At 37.0% G+C, this 16963-nt stretch overlaps 1 protein-coding gene across 1 annotated transcript in view; it reads right to left on the bottom strand.

The window, feature by feature from the left end:
• KCNH8 (potassium voltage-gated channel subfamily H member 8) overlaps positions 1-16963 on the bottom strand; it is a gene marked incomplete at its 3' end in the record, with an annotated part of 385548 nt that overhangs the window by 276392 nt on the left and 92193 nt on the right. The window lies entirely within an intron of this gene.

The raw sequence follows: 16963 nt of genomic DNA on the forward strand, positions 1-16963 counted from the left end.
GACTGGATTGGAAGTGATTTGGGGTTGGTGACCTGTAGAGGTGCTGGGAGAGTGGCACACCAGGCGGGCATGGAGGCTCTGTGCCCCCTGCGTCTCTTTCATAAGGCTGTTCCTGAGTTATATCTTTTACACTAAATGGATAATCTAGGATGTCAAATATTTTCCTGAGCTATATGACCTGCTCTAGCAAATTAATTGAGCCCAAGGAGGAAGTTGTTAAGAATCTCTGATTTATGGCAAGTGAGTCAGAAGAGGAGGTGACAACCAGGACTTGGGATTGACCTCTGAAGCAGGGAAGCAGGGGCAGTCTTGTGGCCTGAGCCCCCAACCTCTGGGATCTGATGTTAAATCGTAGGACACCCAGCTGGTGTGGCTGATTTGCTTGATGTGTAGAAAAACCCACACATTTGGTAACACAGTGAAGTGTAGTAGGAAAGTAAAGGAGAAATCTCAGGAGTGTTCTTTCCAAATCACTAGAAGAATTACAGATTAGTTTTCTCCAGTCTTAGCTTTTCTGTCTCTCTTACGTACCAGATTTTAACCAGCTCGCTCTTACCCCACCTTCAACAGATGCAAACATGCACCACACATAACAGTGTTTTCCTGTTCTCCTGCCTCCCCAGCAAAAGGCTTTAGAAATGCACCATAAAAATATTAACAGGATGGAGAGGGAGTGAGTAAAAGGGTGACAGAAGAAAAGAGTAGATAGTATGTGATTTAACAAGTATGTCTATCCACACCTTTCTTGCTGTTGTTAGCCAAAGAGTTGCACAGACCTAACCTCACCCAAAGGAAGACTTCTCGAATGATTCAGAGAGACAGACCAGCTATTTCTATGAAGCCCCTACAGCCTCAGTATTCCACACGGGAGAGCTATGGAAATACCTCTGGAGAATCTATGGAGCCATTATTTTACTATTAACAGATTCTCATGTTTTTATACTGGGAAGTGTGGGACTGTGTTACAACAGACTTACATAGATGATCGTGGTTATATGGTTTTTATTATTAAATATTCAAATGTAAAAATTAAAGAGAGTAATGTGAACAACACCTAGGTACATATCCTCCAGAATTAATGAATATTTAAATCTTTCCAGATTCATTTTTCATTTTACAATGTTAGAGATGCAGTTGACTTGCCTTCCTCAATGTTAGTCCCTCTCATCTTTCCCCAGAAACACACATAATTCTGGAGTGGACATGTATCCAACTCATCTTTGTTTTTACATTTCCATCATGCTTTTTGTGTGTGTATTTAAACAGCATACAGAAAAGTTTTATGTGTTTCTAAAATTTACAAAAAACTGTATCATTCCTGATGGATCATCTTGAAGTCTGTTCCCCCAGTAAATTTTGTTTTTGAGACCTATTCACATTGATAAATGTATATCTTATTTGTTTCATTTTAACTACTCTACTGTAGGCATATATCACAGTTTATCTATTTCTCTAAGGATGGATATTTAACTAATTTTCTTCCTTCCTTCCTCCCTCCCTCCTTCCCTTCCTTCCTTCCTTCTTCCCTCCCTTCCTTTCTTTTCTTTCAGTAAACAAAGAAGCAAAGCACGTAAGCATGAGTGCCAGAGTTTCTAAAAGTTCAGTTATCTTACATATATGTTTCAGAACTATAATTCAACATCTACATACACTACAAACTGATCACCACCACAAGTCTAGTTACCATCCATCACCATAGAGTTGACCCCCTTCACCCATTTTTCTCAATCCCCTTATCTTCTGGTAACCACTAATTTGATCTCTGTATCTCTGTTTGTTTAGTTTTACTTCATTTGATTGTTTCTTTTGTTTTTTTTAAGTCCACATAGGAGTGAAATCATACAGTGTTTGTCCTTCTCCATATCATTTATTTCACATAGCATCATATCTTCAAAGTCCATCCATGTTGTCACAAATGGCAAGATTTCATTCTTTTTATGGCTGAATAGTGTTCCAGTGTGTATATATACCTCAACTTCTTTATCCATTCATCCATTGATGGGCCCTTAGGCTGTTTCCATATCTTGGCTATTGTAAATAACACTACAATGAACATAAGAGTGCATACATATTTGCAAATTAGTGTTTTCATGTACTTCAGATAAATACCCAGAAGTGAAATATCTGGGTCATATGGTAGTTCTAGTCTTAATTTTTTGAGGATACCCCATATTGTTTTCCATAGTTGCAGCACCAAAATACAGCCTCACAAACAGTGTATGAGAGTTCCCTTTTCCCCACATCCAACACTTGTTATTACATGTTTTTTCAATAGCAGTCACTCTAAAATGTGTGAGGTGATATCTCACTATGGTTTTGATTTGCATTTCCCTAATAATTAGTGACACTGAAAATTTTTTCATGTATGTTGGCCATCTGTCTGTCTTCTTTGCAAAAATACCTATTCAGATTCTCTGCCCATTTGGGTTGTGTTTTTGTTGTTGAGTTGTGTCAGGTTTTTTTTTTTTTAAATATATTTTGGATATTAGACCCTTATCAGAATATTATTTGCAACTATCTCCTTCCATTCAGTAGGTTGCCTTTTCTTTTTGTTGATGGTTTCCTTCACTGTGCAAGTGCTTTTTATTTTGATGTAATCCCATTTGTTTACTTTTGCTTTTGTTTCCCGTGCCTTTGGAGTCATATCCATGAAAACATCACTAAAACTGATGTCAAAGATGTTACCATTTATGTTTTCTTCTAGGAATTTTATGGTTTCAGGTCTTACATTCAAGGCTTTAATCCATTTTGAATTAATTTTGTTGTATGGCTTAATATAGTGTTCTAGTTTCATTCTTTTGCACATAGCTGTCCAGTTTTCCCAACACCATTTATTAAGAGACAATCCTTTCTCCACTCTTTGTTCTTTATTCCTTTGCCAAAAACTTAATTGTCCAAATATGTGTGGGTTTATTTCTGGACTCTCTATTCTATCTCATTGATCTGTGTGTCTGTTTTTGTGTCAGTTACCACACAGTTTTGATTATTATAGCTTTGTAGTATAGTTTGAAATCAGGAGTGTGATACCTCTAGCTTTGTTCTTCTTTCTCAAGATTTTTGGCTACTTGAGATCTTTGTAGGTCCATACAAATTTTAGAATTACTTGTTCTATTTCTGTGAAATACACTGTTGGAATTTTGATAGGAAATGCATTGACTCTGCAGATTGCTTCGGGTAGTATGAAAAATAAAATGAGTAAAAATATGAATGAATAAAAATATGAATTCTTCCAATCCATGAACATGGAATATCTTTCCACTTATTTGTATCTTCTTAAATTTCTTTAATCAGCGTCTTATAGTTTTCAGTATAGAGGTCTTTCACTACCTTGGTTAAATTTATTCCTAGGTGTTTTAGTCTTTTTGATGCCATTGTAAATGAGATTGTTTTCCTAATTTCTCTTTCTGATGGTTATTAGTATATAGAAACACCACAGATTTCTATAAATTTGTATCCAATGACTTTACTGAATTTGTTTATTAGTTCTAACAGGTTTTTGGTGGAGTCTTGAGAATTTTCTATATAAGTGTCATGTCATCTGCAAATAGTGATAGTTTTACTTCTTTTCCAAGTTGGATTCCTTTTATTTTTTCTTGCCTTTATTTTTACTTGCCTAATTGCTGTGGCTAGGACTTCAAAGCTATGTTGAATAAAAGTGGCTAGAGTGCGTATCCTTGTCTTGTTCTTGATCATAGAGGAACAGCTTTCACCTTTTCATTGTTGGTGTAGTGTTAGCTGTAGGTTTGTCATATATGGCCTTTATTATGTTGAGGTAAATTCCCTCAATATCAACTTTGTTGAACGTTTTTATTAAAAATGGATGTTAAATCTGTTAAATGCTTTTTCTGCATCAACTGAGGTGATATGATTTTTATCCTTTGTTTTATAAATGTGGTGTATCATATTGACAGATTATCACATATTGAAACATCCTTGCATCTCTGGAATAAAACCCACCTGATCTTGGTGTATGATTCTTTTAATGTATTGTTTGCTAATATTTTGTTTAAGATTTTGCATCTAAATCATCAAGATTTTTGTCACATAATTTTTTTTTGAAGTGTCCTTGTCTGTTTTCTGATTCAGGGCTTCATAAAATATGTTTGGAAGATTTGCCTTCTCTTCAATTTTTTTGAAAAATTTGAGAAGAATAGGTATTAAATCTTCTTTGAATGATTTGTAGAATTCTCCAGTGAAGTCCTCTGGTAATGGACTTCTGCTCTTTGGGACACTTTTGATTAATGATTCAATCTCCTTACTAGTAATTGGTCTATTTGGTTTTTCTATTTCTTCATGATCCAGTCTTGGATGATTGTATGTTTCTAGGAATTGTCCTTTTCTTCTAAGTTGTTCGATTTGGGGGTTGATAATTGTTCATAATAATCTCATAATCCTTTGTATTTTTGTGGTATCAGTTGTAACATCTTTTTTACTTCTATGTCCTCTCTTCTTGTTTCTTGGTTAGTCTATCTAAAGGTTTGTCAATTTTGTTTATTTTTTCAAAGATCCAGCTCTTAGTTTCATTGACCTTTTCTACTGTTTTTTTTTTTTTGTCTCTATTTCATTTATTTCCACTCTGATCCTTATTATTTCCTTTCTTATAATATTGTGCTTTGGTTGTTTGTCTTTTTCTAGTCCCTGAAGGTGTAAAGTTAGGTTGTTTAATTAGGATTTCTCTTGTTTCTTAAGGTTGGCCTGTATTGGTCTGAATTTCTCTGAGATCCACTTTTACTACTATGGATTACAAAAATCCCATAGATATTTGATACATCATATTTCTGTTGTCATTTGTCTGTAGGTATTCTTTTTTTTTGGTATCTCTTTTGATTTCTTAGATGACACATTGGTTGTTCAGTTGTTTAATCTCCATATTTTTTTTCTTGTCATTGATTTCTAGTTTTATTCAATTGTGGGCAGAGAAGGTGTCTGATATAAATTCAATCTTCTTGAATTTATTGAGACATGTTTTGTGACCTAACATGTGATCAATCCTGGAGAATGTTCCATGTGCACTGGAGCAGAATATGTATTCTTCTCCTTTTGGATGGAATGTTCAATACATATCCATTAAGATCATCTGGTCTAACATCATTTGAAGGCAATGTTTCCTTATTGATTTTCTGTCTGGATGATCTATCCATTGATGTAAGTGGGTTGTTAAAATCCCCTACTATTATTCTATTGCTTTCAGTTTCTCCATTAAGCCTGTTAATTTGGCCATGTATGTCTTACTGCTCCTTAGTTGGGTGCATATACATTTATAATTGTTATATCTTTTGGCTAATTTGACCTCTTTATCACAATGTAATGACCCTCTTTTTCTTTCAGTGCAGTCTTTGTTTTAAGGTCTATATTGTCTGCTGTGAGTACAGCTACTCTAGCTTTCTTTTCATTTCTTTTTGCTTGGAATATCTTTTCCCATCCCTTCACTTTCAGTCTTTCTTTTTTTGAATTAAATCTCTTTTAGGCAGCATATACATATGCCTTTAAAAAAAAAATCCATTCAGCCTCTCTATGTCTTTCCATTAGTGAATTTAGTCCATTTACATTTAGTCCATTTGCATAATGGCATAGAGTTAATTGTTTTCTAGCTGTTTTTGTAGTTCCCCTCTGTTCCTTTCTTCTTCTCTTGTTCTCTTCCCTTGTGCTTTGGTGGTTTCCCTTAGTGTTATGGTTATGTTCCTTTCTCATTATCTTTTGTGTATCTACTACAGGCTTTCGTTTTGTGGTTACCATCATATTGACATATAACAGACTATATATTTAACAGTCTATTTTTAAGTTGACAGCAAGTTTGGGTGCATTCTAAAACTCAAAATTTTTACTACATGCCCCCTCCAAATGGTCTGTGTTTTGATGTCACATTGTACCTCTTTGTATTTTCTGTATCCCTTAACTAATTATTGTAGTTGTAGTTATTTTTACTACGTTCATCTTTTAAACTTCATACCAGCTCTATAAGTGATTAATCACTACCTTTACTATACATTTACCTTTACCAATGAGATTTTTACTTTAATGGGTTTTTTTTGTTACTAATTAGTGCCCTTAGAAGTCCCTTTAGCATTTCTTGTAAGGCCATTTTAGTGGTAATGAACTTCTCTAGTTTTGCTTGTCTGAAAAATTCTTTATCTCTCTTCCAACTCTGAATGATAACCTTTCAGGGTAGAGAATTCTAGGTTGGAATGTTTTTGCTTTCAGCACTCTGAATATGTCATGTCACTCTCTTCTGCCCTATAAAGTTTCTGCTGAAATATCTGTGGATAGCTTTATAAGATTTTCCTTGTATATTATAAGTTACTTTTTTCTTGCTGCTTTTAGGATTCTCTCTTTAACTTCTACAGTTTTAATTATAATGTGTCTTGGTGTGTGTGTCTTTGGGTTCATTCATCTTATTTGAAACGTCTGGGCTTCCTGGACCTGGATGTCTGTTTCCTTCCTCAAATTAGGGAATTTTACAGCCATTGTTTATTTCATTTTTTTCTGGTCCTTTCTCTCTCTCCTCTTTCTGGGGCCCCTATAATGTGAATGTTATTCGGCTTGATGTTGTCCAAAAGGTCCCATACAGTACCCTTACTTTTATTTAATTCTTTTTTCACTTTTCTGCTGTCTGGGTGAGTTCCAATGTTTTGTCTTTCAGCTCACTGAATCATTCTTGACCTCATCCAGTCTGTATTTGAACACCCTGAGTGTATTTTTCAGGACAATTATAACTTCTATTTGGTACTTTCTTATATTTTCTGTCTCTTTGTTGAACTTCCCACTGTGTTCATACACTCTTCTCCCAGGCTCAGTGAACATCTTTATTACCATTATTTTGACTCTTTATAGGATAGATTGCTTATCTCTGTTTCATTTGGTTCTTTTTTCTGAAGTTTTGTCTTGTTCTTTCAATTGAAACATATTCCTCTCTCTCCTCATTTTGCCTAAGTCTCTGCGTTTTTTTCTACTTATTAGGTAAATCAGCTATCTCTACCATTCTTGAAGGATTGGCCTTATTTAGAATATAAGTGGGACTTAGAAATGCAATCCCACCTGGCCACCAGAACCAGGCACTCTAGGGGTCCCCTATGTGTGCTGTGTGTGTCTTCCTATAGTGGTGGGGCCAGGACTACTGCTGCAGCATAATGCTGGGCAGGGCTGGCCTCCAGACACACTGTGGGCCCAGTCACAGCTGCTGTGGGAACACTGTTCAACCAGCTGTGAGTCCTGGCAAAGGCACAAGGGTAAGCAGGGCTGTCAGCAGGGCATACCCACTAGCACTAACAGATTAGTGGGAGAATTCTAAAACAGTGCCCACCAGTGCTAGTGTTAGCAAGGCAGCCTGAGATAACAAAACTTGTTTCCACCAGTGTCTCAGTCCCTGGTGAGGTTCCCACATGGTTCCTGCCTCTCCAGCAAATGCTTCAAAATTAGTAAGTGGGTTCCCTTCACTTACATCCTCTGCTTTTCAGTCTGGTGCTTTTGCACTGGTTTTTGGATCAAGTGTGTCTGTGCTCAAGATTTTTAAGACTAAGCTTTCCATCCCCTGAAGTTCTATACTTTTCCTGGATTTTCAAAGCCAGTTGTTTTTGGACGCTCATCTCTCCTGTGCAAAATCTAGGAGTTGGGGTGCCTGAAGTGGAGTTTGAGTTCCTCCCTCCTCAGGGCAAAGATCCATACTTTTGAGATTTCTCTCAATGTGGATCACCACAGCTGGGGTGTGGTTTTATCCTTGGTGAGACCTTGTCTCTGCCTCTCCTACCTGTCTTGATGCTGTCTTCTCACCTTTTGTTGTGGAGGCTCTGTTTTCAGGTCCCTTTTCAAGAGAGTTATCCCATATGTAGTTGTAGATTTGTTTTATCCTTTGGAGGAGGTGCATTCAGGACCTTCCTATCCTGCCATCTTGAACGTTCCTCCCTCTCTTATCTTACATTTTTAATAGTAAATTCAATAACCTTTCATTTTTACCTTTTTAAAAATTGAAGTATAATTTGTTTACAGTGTTGTGTTAGTTTCAGGTGTTCCACAAATTGATTCAGTTACATATACATACATACATTATACACACACACGCACACACACACACACACACACACTCTATATATATATATATATATATATATATATATATATATATATTCTTTTTTGGCTTCTTTTCCATTATAGGTTATTACAAGATATTGAGTCTAGTTCCCTGTGCTGTATGGAATGTCCTTGTTGTTTAACTACTTTATATGTAGTGGTGTGCATCCGTTAATGCCAAACTCCTAATTTGCCAAACTCCTAATTTATCCTATCCCCACCTCTATCAGCTTCGGTAACCATAAGTTTGTCTCCTATGTCTGTGAGTCTATTTCCGTTTTGTAAATAAGTTCATTTGTATCGTTTTTTTTAGATTCCACATATAAGTGATATCATATAGTATTTGTCTGACTTCACTTAATATGATAATCTCTAGGTCTGTCCATGTTGCTACAAAAGGTATTATTTCATTCTTTTTTATGACTAATAGTCCATTGTGTATATATACCACATCTTCTTTATCCATTCATCTGTTGATGGACATTTAGGTTGCTTCCATGTCTTGGCTATTGTAAATAGTGCTGCTACGAACATTGGGGTGCATATATCTTTTCGAATTAGGGTTTTCTCTCGATATATGCTCAGAAGTGTGACCCCTGGATCATATCATAAGTCTATTTTTAGTTTCTTAAAGAATCTCCATGCTGTTCTCCACAGTGGCTGCACCAATTTACTTTCCCACCAACAAGTATAGGAGGGTTCCCTTTTTTTCCACACCCTCTCCAGCATTTATTATTTGTAGACTTTTTGATGATGGCCATTCTGACTGATGTGAGGTGATACCTCACTGTAGTTTTGATTTGCATTTCTCTAATAATTAGCAATATCGAGAATCTTTTCATATGCTTCTTGGCCATCTGTATGCCTTTGTAATAATCGTCCTATTAGGAGGCAAGAATTCATTTATTTCATTCAAAGAGCTAAATTATAACTGAACATGAGGACCTACAGAAACAGTATATGTATTTTGTAAAATATTTACCCAGCAATGAATCCCATAATTTTTACTAGGTATAATTAGCAAATGCTGCTGGTGACTCTTCTGCTACAAACTGTCCACCTACAAAAAGTCCTTCACTTACTATGGTCTCCTGAGATTGGCACCCACTCAGGGTGCTGACGATAATGATAATATTAAATCAAAACTGTTTTCAGTACTATCAAGAGTTAACAGAGCCAGGCAGAGATGGCAGCCACTTATGATTCCAGCTTGGTTTTTGCATGGAGAAAGAAGATCAATGCATGAGGTGTAAGGAGATAAATAGCATTTGTAATGAGAACATCAGAAAATGGCCTGGTGTTGCTGATAGGATGAACTATCTAGGTTGAACAATAGAAAATTGCCATTTTGTAGGTGAAATACTGGCAATACATCAAAATAGGCTGTTACTCGTGCTTTCTGGATTTGGAATGAGCAGGACTGGTATTTTCTGAAATAGTCAAAAACTATTTCTAGGAGACCTGTAGGTTCCTAAACACGTATGACCCGTGCCAATTGAGACTTGGATGTGCTCCTTTCATATCGTATCTCTCAAATATTTAATACAACCCTCACACTCACCCTTTACCCAGGGCTGCCATCCAGAGTTGTGCATTTGCACACTTCACAAAGGATAACAACCAAAGGGCTGGTAGGGGGCTGTTGACCAGTCCTATGCCCTAAGATGCCACTTAGCACCCCCCAGGAGGTCCCTTTTTCACACTGATCTGCCCAACAGGTGTTCCTTTTTCTAATTTTCACAAAAGCGCCTTAGAGGCTATTGTAGATCATCTCTAAATTCTATGCAAGCCTGGAAATTGAAGCATAAGATGAACTGGGAAGTCAATGGTGAGGCAGGCCTTCATAGCATGTGCAGATGGCAACTCTTCTCTGTTAGATGGGACATTTGGTTTCCTTATAGCTCAAATCTTTCTATATCAAAAATCCCTCTGCTGAAATTGTTAAGAGATTTTCAGTTCTAGAGTCTGAGTGAAGAATATGGTTGGGGAAATAAAACCAAGAGTCAGATTATCTTCTTGGCAACCAAACAGAGATAACATATTCCAGTTACATTAGGATATTTGCAATCTATTGACTGAAGTTAATAAATCTGTGGGGTGTCTTTTGTTTGCTGATCACATGAGAAGCTCCCGTTTGACCATGTATTTTTCTTTGAAAAACAAAACAAAAAATTTTGTAGCACTAATTCTTCTCAACGATTCTCTTGCTAAAAACAATTTCCAACTGAGATACAGCACCAAACATCTCAAATGTATAATTCAAAGATTTTAAAAGCAATTCAGCATAGTGACCTCTGACTTGCTCTAAGTATTGTGTATTCACTGTGGGTGTCAGGTCTCAACTCATTGCAATTAATTTGATGTATTGATTTAATATCTCGGGCCAAGTTGTATTTACCTGGCAAGGGCAAGGTGGAAGATGATTCTGGGAGAAAAGGAATGTTTGCGAATGAACATGAGATCCTTTGATGAAACAAAAGCCTAGAGTAAGTAACCTTCACAGAATCAGACCCCAAACACCCATTATCTCAAGGCACAATCTCCCAAATTAGAGCTAATAATGATTCAGCATTGTATTGTTGGTTACTTTCATTCTGTAAAAGAATACCCTGGGGTAGAAAGGAAGCCAAGCAATAGATCTGCTCTTGTAGGCTGGTCCATTAAGAAACCTTTATTTAAACTAGGGCCAAATTACAGAGAACCATTTCACAATAATATCTACACTACCAGAAGTTCTGGAGAAAAGATGCCATCTTTCTTTTCTAATATATAAATTTACTATTACTTTTTAAATGATCTGTTCTGATCATACACATTAAGTACTAAATAAAATGTAATATGTAAAAAAGATAATTTATATAAGGACAACCAGATCATTTTCTATCATCTTTCTTATTCATTCAAAAGAAGTTGTAGATCGTCTACAACTTCCCAAGCATTATGTATAAGAGAAATATACTGAATAAAACACAATCCCTGCCCTCAAATTATGTATTACTTAATGGGGAACATGTATGAACAGAAAGAAAAATGCAGTACATTTTGATCAGTGTCATTATAAAAGTACATGTGCATATTTTATATTGAAATATAATCAATTAAAAAAATAGGATCCCTCATTTTCAGTTAGTACAAGTTTTCCCTATGGTAGTAAATATAAATTTTGAACATCATGTTACTGACTGCAAACTAGTTCATGCTTTGGATATGCTTTAATTTGTTAAACATTTTCTTACACTTGTGTGTTCAGATTATTTAAAAATTTTCACTCCTTAACTAACCCAGTAATGGACACCTTTCACATGTGTCCTAAGGCAAATTTCTAGAAGTTAAAAGTTTGGGTTCAAAGGTTAAGAACATTTTTAAAACTCCTGGCACATTATTGCAAAATTGCTTTCCAAAGAACAAAAGCACTGTGCCAAATTACATGTCTACAGGAGATGAGCCTTTTAAAAGATATAAACACAAGTATACACTAGTTCATATTCATATTGACCTTAATTTCATCAAAGTCTGAAATTTTTCTGAATGCAAACAATCTCTTTATTCTTAGGCATAAGTGAATAGATGTTTATATTACATAAAGTCTCAGAGATGATCATTGGTTTTATCTGATTACATCTATTTCAAAATTAAAACATTTTTTTAAAGCAAAAGAAGATACAATTTTTGGTATCTGTAACCAATGACATATTATGCATTTTGCTGTCACTTTTTATAACAACCATCTAAAACCATGTAGCTGGGGGCTTCCCTGGTGGTGCAGTGGTTGAGCATCTGCCTGCCAATGCAGGGGACATGGGTTTGAGCCCTGGTCTGGGAAGATCCCACATGCCGCGGAGCAACTGGGCCCGTGAGCCACAACTACTGAGCCTGCGCGTCTGGAGTCTGTGCTCCGCAACAAGAGAGGCCGCGATAGTGAGAGGCCCGCGCACCACAATGAAGAGTGGCCCCCGCTCGCCGCAACTAGAGAAAGCCCTCGCACAGAAAAGAAGACCCAACACAGCTAAAACTAAATAAATAAATTAATTAATTAAAACCATGTCTGATCCATCTTCTCTCATTATCAAGTCTGGTATCTGTGCTACCTGGTTCTAAGTAACGTGAAATAGTCCACTGTTTATTTAGACTTCATTAATCTTCCGTTTTTAGCCTTTGCAAATATAAAATTGTGATAATCACCAATCACAAGAGAAAATTAGTCACATACATGGAAATCAAGAAAATTCTCTCTCCAGTTTCTATAAAAAACTGGGAATAAAATTCACTGAAACTCTCAAGTTATTAAAACACATTCTTTTGCATCAACATTTTCAACTATTTTTATGTGTGTTAAATACGAATTAATGGCAATATTATTTGCTTCAACTTCTTTCCTACTTTTGAACAACTAATAACAGACAGAAGTAACAGAATCAAACAAAGACCAACATTTAGAAAGAGAATCAATTGTCCCACTAGATGAGGTAATTCTAGACTAATTTACAACTTGAAATGATAAGTGTCATGGAATTTCTTTTCTAAGAAGACATCAAATTTGGAGTTGAAAGATCTGGTTTGGCTTTTTCACTTACTAGCTGCATGACATACAGCAGTTACCTTACCTCTAAGCCTTAGTGCCCTAAACCATGAAATGGTGTAGGAATAAAATCAGTTATCGCCCATAAAAGTGGATAACACACAGTAGGTATTTTGAATATCAGTCTTTTTCATTGGTAGGCTAATTCCTTTATCCTTTCTCATAGCCCTTATTAGCCAAAGCAGTAAGTGTGGGGCTTTATTTATAACTTTCCAGCTAATGTTCTACTTTTTATCAATTTTGGAAAATAATGTGATGAATACAAATGAATACAAATGAGCCAAATATATTGGTGATGTAGAACATGAATAAACCTCCATTTTATTTGTCAATGGGGATGAATTTTTTCTAATGAGTCACAGAGCTAGCAACGGTGTGAGGAAAACATTTATCCTATTTTCCTAAATACAATATAGAATCTATTTTATGGTTTCTTCAAGCTGCTTTAAAATTTTCACATCTGTACCACTCTCCTACAAAGGGTCCCAGATGATTATTATTTTTATTTTAAAACTCTCACGTGGTGCAAAATAATCTAGAAATTCTAATCGTACTCCATATGAGCCTAACATGATCAAGTAGAAAAAGTATAGCCTAAAGGTTAAGAATGTAGATTTTAGAGTAGGGATCAGCAAACTTTTTCTGTAAAAGACCTGAGTCTAAGTATTTTAGGCTTTGAGGGTCATCTAGTCTCACTAACACTCAACTCTGTCATAGCACGGAAGAAGTCATAGAAAATATAGAAACAAGTATTGTCGTGAAATATTCTTTTCATTCTTTTGAACCATTTAAAAATGTAACCACTACTCTCTAACTCACCTGTTGTTCAAAAACAGAAGATGAGCCAGACAGGCCTGTGGGCCAGTTTCCAGACCCCTGCACCAGAGTCACACTGTTTGAACTCAAATTCTGGCTTTTCTGACTGTATCAACCTGAGCAAATTAGTCTCCTCCCTCCACCGAGGGGTCAAAGGTGGAAGGATAACTGCATTCATGTGACTTTTAGGGGGTCTGAAAGAGGAATACATGAAAGTGCATAGCATTATGGATGGGGGGCTGCTCCACATGGCAGCTCCCCTCCGATTCAAGCATCTTTATTTTCATAGGTATCATGTACCCTGGAAACACAAGATCCTTGAATCCTGACAGACTTGCACCCAAATCCTGACGGCTGATTGTTAACTGTGTTTCAGCTCACTAAGGTGTCACAAGGAGGCTGCAAGTTACCTGCACTTCAGGATTGATGTGAGAACCTGGTTCTCAGACTACACACTGAACGTTTTACTGAGTCTCTGGCACAAACAAGACGTTTAAAAAGTTTTGGTTACTGTTATTTTATGCTAAACTCTTTTTCCTAATCTCCATAGGGTGTAGGTAGTTGATATACTTTCTATGTCTGTACCACTTATAACATGTGTCTGTCTCTGTGTGTATCTCCTGTCAAGCTCTGTACTGAGAACAAAGCACTCATATTCAAACACAACCCATGGTTATTGTTGGGAATTCTTGAGTTCTCATGTATACGTGGTTCCTAATCTGGACAACGGATCGCTTCTAGGAGCCAAAGTTCTCACTAAGGAAAAGTATCATGCATTACCATTTACTCTCCATCCCCTCCACTTCACTGTGATATCAGAAGAGAATAAAACACTGGCCCATTTGGGGGTAAAGATCACTAATACTACAGAGAATAGAAGCTTTGCCTGCGTTGGGAAGAAATGAGTAAAAGGAAGAATCAAGGACAAGAGAGGCTAAGGAAGAAACACAGAGGGAGGGAGATGTTCTGCCTGTTTTTTGAGATTAGTAGGAAAACCAGACTGAGGCACCCAGAGAGTGACGTTGGCTCCGAAGGGGGATGACGATACTTCCCATGTTATGCTTGAAAGTAAGCAACAAACTCCAGCTAGTGATTTGAAGGAGTCACTGGATCTAATCCAGGCAAAAGGAGCCCAGTGAGGAACCCAGGGGAAGACTTGGAAGCACAGCGATGAAAACAGACCCGAAGTCTTGTGGTCTAGTGGAAGTTCAGGGATGAGAAAATGGGACACTGTGGATGTTCAGACTGTACATAAACATGCAGATCGCATGCGTGCTGGTGGTGTTTCCTGTTATTGAAAATCTTTAGGGAACATTATAAGATGAGTACTGCGTTTGCAGAGCAATGCAAAACTGCAGGGGGCGCTATTCAGACCCCTGTCTTGTAGTCTCACGTGAATGGCACCTGCTAGAGCTTTGCTGAGCACAGCCTGGAAGGCCTGAGCATTAGCAAGTTAACAGCTGCCTTTCCTGCAGAGTGAACTGGTGTATGTGTGTGTGTGTGTGTGTGTGTGTGTGTGTGTGTGTGTGTGTGTGTGTGTGTGTGTGTGTGTGTGATGCTGGAGCAGAAACCTTAATGCTAAATAAAGCATGATGCCTCCCAACGTAACTCGGTTTCTTGGTGCCAAGGCCTTATCAAGACAAGGATTATACAAACTATATCTTCTTTTGAGGGTCTTGGTCTCCACAAAATACCAAGCACGCCCTTGTAACAGTTGAGGCAAAAAGTCTCTGGGTATTCCAACTACTACTGATCAAAACACACACACGCACATTTACACACACACACAAATACATAATTATACGAAATATATGCAGACGTTTTATGAAATAAATACAGTAGGTGCTGCCTTTCCCAAAGCCATCCAGCCAACACTGCTGATTGTTGAAGCACTGCTCAGTACAATCCGTATGCCCAATATGAAGGCTGTAAGAAGTTTTCAAGTTATGCCTTTACAAGATAGTATTTAGTATTTACACTATTGGAATATCTGAGACTGGAGGAAGCTTTATATGGTCAAGAAGCATTTCAAATCGAAAGGGTTATTTCAAAGTATATATTTGCCATTCCTGACAATGTGGTTTACTCAAAGTATCACTTTTCATAGGCACTGAATTCATAATAAACACCCGTGAATATACAAACAATACGCCTCACTTTAAATCACTGGCGTGTACATACACCCAACCTACGACAACAGCACGAATATTTTATGGGAGAAAATAACATAAGTATCTTAAACGTAGACATACAATTTTGTGCTAACTTTAGTTCCATGTCATGGACATAAATATTGTCTGGATCTGTCACCTATGAATGCGGGAGCCCAAGAAACAAAAGGACTTCCAGACTAGATGGGAATGCCTATTCTAGAGGATAATGATTACAAGGAACTTGCAAGTCCACATCAATAAAACACCCCACCTTCCAAAAGCCACGCAGCAAGCCAATGATTTTGGAAGCAGAATCTTACACATGAAGGGCAAGTTATTACATATAGTGAATATACACACCACATTCAGGAATCAGGGAGAAAGCTATCATTCTTAGAAGCCCTTAGGAGGAAAACAGATGTCAAAAACAATGACAACTAGGCCAATCTACTACATGCTCAAGAAGTAGTAGCTATGAAGACTTTGCCCTTGAATAGCCTACTATAGCGTGATGGGATAAAAGGATGTCTAGGCTGGGAGCCAGCAGACAAGTCTATGGCCCCACTATGCTACTGATATACTATGGGACCTCTGGTAAGTCACTTAACCTCTCTGTGCCTCAGTTTCCTTATCTGTAAAACAATGGATTGGATTTTTATGGGCCCCTGCTCTAACATTCTGTAACTCTCTTCTATCTCCTCAAATCTTCTTTCACACTAGCATTTGATTTCAAGAGTTAAGAATAAAGTCCAAACACTTAGGTTAGCATTAAATTCTCCATATTCTGACTACAGCCTTTGTCTCCAACCTTATCTTGGTCTATTCCTGAAACCACATCAATATCCCATTCAGATCCTCTTTTTCTCTCACTCTTCTGTTTTTCTTCCCTCGACTTCAGCTGAACTGTCTTTTACTCCATTCTATCATTTTCCAGAGCCACCTCTGGGTTACAGTTCTATATATCTGTCATCACTATAAGCCATAAGCCCCTCAAGGTCAGAGGCTGGGCCTTATGCAGGGTTTGTGCAGTAACCAGCAACACTTTGCCCAAAATATATCCTTGAGAGTGAGTGGTGATTCTGGTCTCGGTAAAACAACAAAAGGTCTGGTTTTACTTTAATCAATGATATATTTTGTTAAAAATCAAAACCAAGTGAGCCTTAAGAAAACTCAGTTCCTCTCACCCTTGTTGGAATGAATGCCTTTGAAAAGGAGTGAGAATTAAATGACATTTCAGATCATTATAAATGGTTTATTTATCTTTAAACACAGACTAGCCAGGATTCACAATTTTCAAAGCAAGAAAGGTTCAGGTAAACAAAATAAATGTTACCAGACTAATTATCCACAG

The sequence above is a fragment of the Stenella coeruleoalba genome, assembly GCF_951394435.1.
Source record: "Stenella coeruleoalba genome assembly, chromosome: 5".
Classification (NCBI taxonomy): domain Eukaryota; kingdom Metazoa; phylum Chordata; class Mammalia; order Artiodactyla; family Delphinidae; genus Stenella; species Stenella coeruleoalba.